The sequence below is a fragment of the Mustelus asterias genome, chromosome 22 (genome assembly GCF_964213995.1).
Source record: "Mustelus asterias chromosome 22, sMusAst1.hap1.1, whole genome shotgun sequence".
Lineage (NCBI taxonomy): Eukaryota > Metazoa > Chordata > Chondrichthyes > Carcharhiniformes > Triakidae > Mustelus > Mustelus asterias.
This window is the reverse complement of record NC_135822.1, coordinates 54675528-54683308: the sequence shown is the minus strand read 5'-3', so window position 1 is coordinate 54683308 and position 7781 is coordinate 54675528.

Genomic DNA, 7781 nt, shown 5'->3' with positions numbered 1-7781 from the left:
TCACTCTCATCACCCCCACACTCACTCTCATCACCCCCACACTCACTCTCATCACCCCCACACACACTCTCATCACCCCCACACACACTCTCATCACCCCCACACTCACTCTCATCACCCACACACTCACTCTCATAACCCCACAGACACTCACTCTCATCACCCCCACACTCACTCTCATCACCCACACACTCACTCTCATAACCCCACACACACTCACTCTCATCACCCCCACACTCACTCTCATCACCCCCACACTCACTCTCATCACCCACACACTCACTCTCATAACCCCACACACACACTCACTCTCATCACCCACACACTCACTCTCATAACCCCACACACACTCACTCTCATCACCCCCACACTCACTCTCATCACCCACACACTCACTCTCATCACCTCCACACTCTCATCACCTCCACACTCACTCTCATCACCCCCACACACACTCTCATCACCCCCACACTCACTCTCATCACCCACACACTCACTCTCATAACCCCACACACACTCACTCTCATCACCCCCACACTCACTCTCATCACCCCACACACACTCACTCTCATCACCCCACACTCACTCACTCTCATCACCCCCACACTCACTCTCATCACCCCCACACTCACTCTCATCACCCCCACACACACTCTCATCACCCCCACACTCACTCTCATCACGCCCACACTCACTCTCATCACCCCCACACTCACTCTCATCACCCCACACACACTCACTCTCATCACCCCACACACACTCACTCTCATCACCCCACACTCACTCACTCTCATCACCCCCACACTCACTCACTCTCATCACCCCCACACTCACTCTCATCACCCCCACACTCACTCTCATCACCCCCACACTCACTCTCATCACCCCCACACTCACTCTCATCACCCCCACACTCTCTCTCATCACCCCCACACTCACTCTCATCACCCCCACACTCTCTCTCATCACCCCCACACTCTCTCTCATCACCCCCACACTCACTCTCATCACCCCCACACTCTCTCTCATCACCCCCACACACACACTCTCATCACCCCCACACACCCTCTCATCACCCCCACACTCTCTCTCATCACCCCCACACTCACTCACTCTCATCACCCCCACACACACACTCTCATCACCCCCACACACCCTCTCATCACCCCCACACACCCTCTCATCACCCCCACACACACTCTCATCACCCCCACACACGTTCACCCTCATCTGACAATTACTCCTGTCTCCAAACCAGATTTTGAACAGTGCCACACACTAACGAGAGAATTTAAACAATGTGTTGCACTCAGCAAGAATTTCAGACCGTGCCCTTCGCTGAACCATTTGAATCGATGGCAGAGGCTTGTTGGGTCTGGGAGGTTTGTCAGGGCTGTGGGTGCTTACAGAAATAGAGCAAGTTGTACGGGCTGGGAGAGTTCAGAGGGTAAGGGAGGGTTGTTGGGCTGGAGGGGTTTACTGAGAAACGGAGGGATGTAGGAGCTGGAGGAGTTTACCAGGATAAATAGGGTAGTGGGGGCTGGAAGAGTTTAAAGGGGTAGGGAGAGTTGGCGGCTTTCTAAGGCTCTGGTCAGACCCCATTTGGAGTATTGTGAGCAGTTTTGGGTCCCATATCTAAGGAAGGATGTGCTGGCCTTGGAAAGGGTCCAGAGGAGGTTCACAAGAATGATCCCTGGAATGAAGAGCTTGTCGTATGAGGAACGGTTGAGGGCTCTGGGTCTGTACTCGTTGGAGTTTAGAAGGATGAGGGGGATCTTGTTGGAACTTGCAGGATACTGCGCGGCCTGCATAGAGTGGGCGTGGAGAGGATGTTTCCACTCGTAGGAAAAACTAGAACCAGAGGGCACAACCTCAGGCTAAAGGGACAATCATTTAAAACAGAGATGAGGAGGAATTTCTTCAGCCAGAGAGTGGTGAATCTGTGGAACTCTTTGCCGCAGAAGGCTGTGGAGGCCGGGTCATTGAGTGTCTTTAAGACAGAGATCGATAGGTTCTTGATTAATAAGGGGATTAGGGATTATGGGGAAAAGGCAGGAGAATGGGAATGAGAAAAATATCAACCATGATTGAATGGCGGAGCAGACTCGATGGGCCGAGTGGCCTAATTCTGCTCCTGTGTTTTATGGTTGGAGGAGTTTACAGAGAAATTAAGGTATGTAGGGGGTAGAGGAGTTTATAGAGATAGAGTTGTAGGGGTTGGAGGAGCTTGCAGACAAAGGGGCCTTGTAGGGGCAGGAGGAGCTTACAGAGATGGTGGGGGGATTTTACAGAGATCGGGAGAGTCATAGGGCTGCAGAAGTTTATAGAGATAGGGAGGGTTCTAGCTAGAAGAGTTAACAGGGGTGTTGTGGTGTGTGAGGAATTTAGAGATAGGGAAGGTTGGAGGGACTGGAGGAGCTTACAGAGATAGGGAGGGTTGTAGGGGCTGGAGGAGCTTACAGGATAGGGAGGGTTGTAGGCACTGGAGGAGCTTACAGAGATAGGGAGGGTAATAGAGGCTGGAGGAGCTTACAGAGATAGGGAGGGTTGTAGGGGCTGGAGGAGCTTACAGAGATAGGGAGGGTTGTAGGGGCTGGAGGAGCTTACAGAGGTAGGGAGGGTTGTAGGGGCTGGAGAAGCTTACAGAGATAGGGAGGGTTGTAGGGGCTGGAGGAGCTTACGGAGGTAGGGAGGGTTGTAGGGGCTGGAGGAGCTTACAGAGATAGGGAGAGTTGTAGGGGCTGGAGGAGCTTACAGAGATAGGGAGGGGGTTGTAGGGGCTGGAGGAGCTTACAGAGATAGGGAGAGTTGTAGGGGCTGGAGGAGCTTACAGAGATAGGGAGGGTTGTAGGGGATGGAGGAGCTTACAGAGATAGGGAGGGGGTTGTAGGGGATGGAGGAGCTTACAGAGATAGGGAGGGGGTTGTAGGGGATGGAGGAGCTTACAGAGGTAGGGAGGGTTGTAGGGGCTGGAGGAGCTTACAGAGATAGGGAGAGTTGTAGGGGATGGAGGAGCTTACAGAGATAGGGAGAGTTGTTGGGCTGAAGGAGTTTACAGAGATAGGGAGGGTTGTAGGGGCTGGAGGAGCTTATAGAGATAGGGAGGGTTGTAGGGGCTGGAGGAGCTTACAGAGGTAGGGAGGGTTGTTGGGCTGAAGGAGTTTACAGAGATAGGGAGGGTTGTAGGGGCTGGAGGAGCTTATAGAGATAGGGAGGGTTGTAGGGGCTGGAGGAGCTTACAGAGGTAGGGAGGGTTTTTGAGGCTGGAGGAGTTTACAGAGGTAGGCAGGGTTTTAGGGGCAGGAAGTTCACAGGGTTAGGGAGGGTTGTAGGGCTGGAGGAGATCCCAGAGAAAGCAGGGTTGTAGAGGCTGGAGGAGCTTGCAGGGAAAGATGGAGGGTGGGGGGAGGTGGGGTTGTAGGGTGGGAGGAGCTTACAGGGATAGACAGGGTTGTAAGGATGTGAGGAGTTTAGAGATAGGCAGGGTTGTCGGGCTGAAAGTGTTAGAGTCATAGTCATAGAAGTTTACAGCATGGAAACAGGCCCTTCGGCCCACCTTGTCCATGCTGTCCCTTTTTTTTTACCCTGAGGCTAATGTTTGCAGAGATAGGAAGACTTGGAGAGAAGCATTTGCAGGGTTAGAGAGGGTTTGAGTCTGAAGGAGTTTACAGAGAAAGGGAGGGTTTTAGGGGCTGGAGGAGCTTACAGAGAAAGGGAGAGGCTGGAGGAGATTACAGGGATAGGGAGGAGTGGGAGGAATTTACCATAAAAGGGAGGGTTGTAGTGCCAGAAGAGGTGTCTAGAGATAGGGACGGTTGTAAGTGCTGGAGATCTTACAGAGAAAGGGAGGGATGTAGGGCTGGAGGAGCTTACAGATAAACCTTCGCTGCACTCCCTCTATAGCAAGGACATCTTTCCTCAGATAAGGACACCAAAACTGCACACCATACTCCAGGTGTGGCCTCACCAACACCCTGTACAATTGCAGCAAAACATCCCTATCCCTATACTCAAATCCTCTCGCTATGAAGGCCAACATACCATTTGCCTTCTTTGCCTACACCCTACCTCTGTGAAGGGCGGCACGGTGGCTCAGTGGTTAGCACTGCTGCCTCACGGCGCCAGGGACCCGGGTTCGATTCCCAGCTTGGGTCACTGTCTGTGTAGAGTTTGCACGTTCTCCCCGTGTCTGCGTGGGTTTTCTCCGGGTGCTCTGGTTTCCTCCCACAGTCTGAAAGATGTGCATTGACTTGAACTGTTAACGTTTATTTATTAGTCTCAAGTAGACTTCCATTAAGACTGCAATGAAGTTACTGTGAAAAATCCACTGTGGTGACTAGTAACTTCAATGCAGTGTTAATGTAAGCCTTACTTGTGACTAATAAACTTTACTTACTTTACTTTGCTGCCTGTACCTGTACGCTTACTCTCAGCGACTGATGCACGAGGACACCAAGGTCTCGCTGAGTATCCGCCTCTCTCAATTTACACCCATTCAAATAATAATCTGTTTCCCTATTTTTGCGACTGAAGTGGGTAACCTCACATTTATCCACATTATACTGCATCTGCCATGCAGCTACCCACACACTCAGCCTGTCCAAATCACACTGAAGCATCTCTGCATCCTCCTCACAGCTCACCCTCCCACCCAACTTTGTATCATCTAAATGATACATTTAGTTCCCTCTTCCAAATCATTAATATATGATGTGAACAGTTGGGGTCCTGGCACAGATCCTTGCATTGGTCACTGCCTGTTATCCCCTTCAGAGGCATTTTACCTCATACTTGCTTCCAAAAGCAATGCAAACCAAGCAAGGAGAGCTCCTCAAAGACTTCGAGCTCTATCTGCATTGATGAGATGAGGCATGGTTTGTTACCCTGTCTCTCGTGATTCAATGCTGAGATCACCAGCCTGTGCCATGCAACCCCTTTCCTCATCAGGGCACGCACTCAGCGGCCCTTTCCCCTCATTCGCATTCTGTCCTATCAGGCTAATGAAGGAAAGGTCTTGGGTACCACACCTCATGCCCATCGATGTGTCAGGAAGTGCATGCTATGGCAATTATTCTATTGAGCCCAAAAATTGGATCAAGCCCAAAATAGGGGGTGCGATGCCTTATCTTGTCAGCTTGCATCTTGTTTGTCATTCTTGATGGGACCATAAATCAGATATGATTTGAATTTGGTTTTTGGAGCATTGAACAACATGGTGAACATGATGTGGAGATGCTGGAGTTGACACAGTAAGCAGTCTCACAACACCAGGTTAAAGTCCAACAGGTCTATTTGGTAGCATGAGCTTTCGGAGCGCTGCCCCTTCATCAGGTGAGTGCAGGATTTGTTACACAAACAGGGCATATATCGACACAAACTCAATTACAAGATAATGGTTGGAATGCGAGTCTTTACAGGTAATCAAGTCTTAAAGGTACAGACAATGTGAGTGGAGAGAGGGTTAAGCACAGGTTAAAGAGGTGTGTATTGTCTCCAGCCAGGACAGCTAGTGAGATTTTGCAAGCCCAGGCAAGTCGTGGGGGTTACAGATAGTGTGACATGAACCCAAGATCCCGGTTGAGGTCGTCCTCATGTGTGCGGAACTTGGCTATCAGTCTCTGCTCGGCAATTCTGCATTGCAAAATCTCACTAACTGTCCTGGCTTGAGACAGTTCGCACCTCTTTAACCTGCGATTAACCATCTCTCCACCCACATTGTCTGCACCTGAAAAGATTTGATTACCTGTTAAGACTCGCATTCCAACCATTATCTTGTCATTGAGTTTGTATCTCTATAGGGCATTGGAGAAACTTGGGTCTGTTCTCACTGGAACGACAGAGGGCGACCTGATAGAAGTTTACAAGATTATGAGGGGCCTGGACAGAGTGGATAGTCAGAAGCTTTTTCCCAGGGTGGAAGAGTCAATTACTAGGGGGCACAGGTTTAAGGTGTGAGGGGCAAGGTTTAAAGGAGATGTATAAGGCAAGTATTTTACACAGAGGGTGGTGGGTAGCTGGAACTCGCTGCCAGGGGAGGTAGTGGAAGCAGATACGGTAGTGACTTTTAAGGGGCGTCTGGACAAATACATGAATAGGATGGGAATAGAGGGATACAGTCCCCGGAAGGGTAGGGGGTTTTAGTTCAGCATGGTCGGTACAGGCTTGGAGGGCCGAAGGGCTTGTTCCTGTGCTGTAATTTTCTTTGTCCTTTGTTCTATATATGCCCTGTTTGTGAAACAAATCCTGCACTCACCTGACGAAGGAGCAGCGCTCCGAAAGCTCGTGCTACCAAATAAACCTGTTGGACTTTAACCAGGTATTGTGAGACCACTTACTGAACATGGTGAACATTAGGTCTTGCTGATTGGTTGCTGCACCTTGTCTTACCCTTGGAAGGAAAGGAGGTATACTGCTGCTGACAAATTTTCCAGCAATACCACATCGCATGAAAGGATGAAGGGGGAAGAAGGTTGTGTACATGAGTGGTGCATGTGCTCTAATTTTTCTGGTCGTCTGGATGCTTTGCATGCAAGCAGAAAGGTTCTCATTAAAGCTGAGGGTTTGGAGAGAGCTTGGCAATTCTTACAGCACTGCGTAAGGCCATCGGTTTGACAGGGAGACCTGGTGTATTACAAAACAGAATGGCAGCAAGAATGGAAAGGCCCTGGCAAAGTGATAGGTAGTGAAGGGAAAGTAGTAATTGTACATCAAACTGTAGTTAACTGGCACTGACTATATCTGTATAAATTCTGAACAAGACATTGAGAATCATAGAGTCCTTGTGCAGCAGGCCATCGAGCCTGCACCGACTCTCGGCAGAGCTTCTTATCCAGGCCCACCCCTTGCCCTATCCCCATAACTCCACATATTCATCCCTTTAAACCCCTAATTTTTTTCTTTATTCATTCGTGGGACATGGGCATCGCTGGCTGGCCCAGCGTTTATTGCCCATCCCTAGTTGCTCCTTGAGAAGGTGGTGGTGAGCTGCCATCTTGAATTGCTACAGTCCATGTGCTGTGGGTTGACCCACAATGCCGTTAGGGAGGAAATTCTAGGATTTTGACCCAGCGACTGCGAAGGAATGGCCGATATATTTCCAAGTCAGGATGGTGAGTGGCTCGGAGGGGAACTTGCAGGTGGTGGTGTTCCCCATGTGTCTGCTGCCCTTGTCCTTCTAGATGGAAGTGGTTGTGGGTTTGGAAGGTGCTGTCTAAGGATGAGTTGCTGCAGTGCATCTTGTAGATGGTACACACTGCTGCTACTGAGCGTCGGTGGTGGAGGGAGTGAGTGTTTGTGGATGGGGTGCCAATCAAGCGGGGCTGCTTTGTCCTGGATGGTGTCGAGCTTCTTGAGTGTTGTTGGAGCCGCACCCATCCAGGCAAGTGGGGAGTATTCCATCACACTCCTGACTTGTGTCTTGTAGATGGTGGATAGGCTTTGGGGAGACAGGAAGTGACTCCTGACTCCCCAATTTGCACACACCTTCAGACACCAAGGGACAAATTAGCATGGCCAAACTACCTAACTTGCACATGTTTGGACTGTGGCAGGAAACCCATGCAGACACGGGGACAAGCTCCAGACAGACAGTAACCTGAGGCCGGAATTGAACCCGGATCTCTGGCGCTGTGAGACAGCAGTGCTCACCATGTCAATCTTCCAGACGGATATTCATATATTTGGGAGGTAGGAATGATCGATGTTGCCCGACGTTGGGAAGCCAGGAAAATGAAAGGTGTGAAAAGCAGCTTAGCTGCAGAAATCTTGGCATTGGTTGAAGC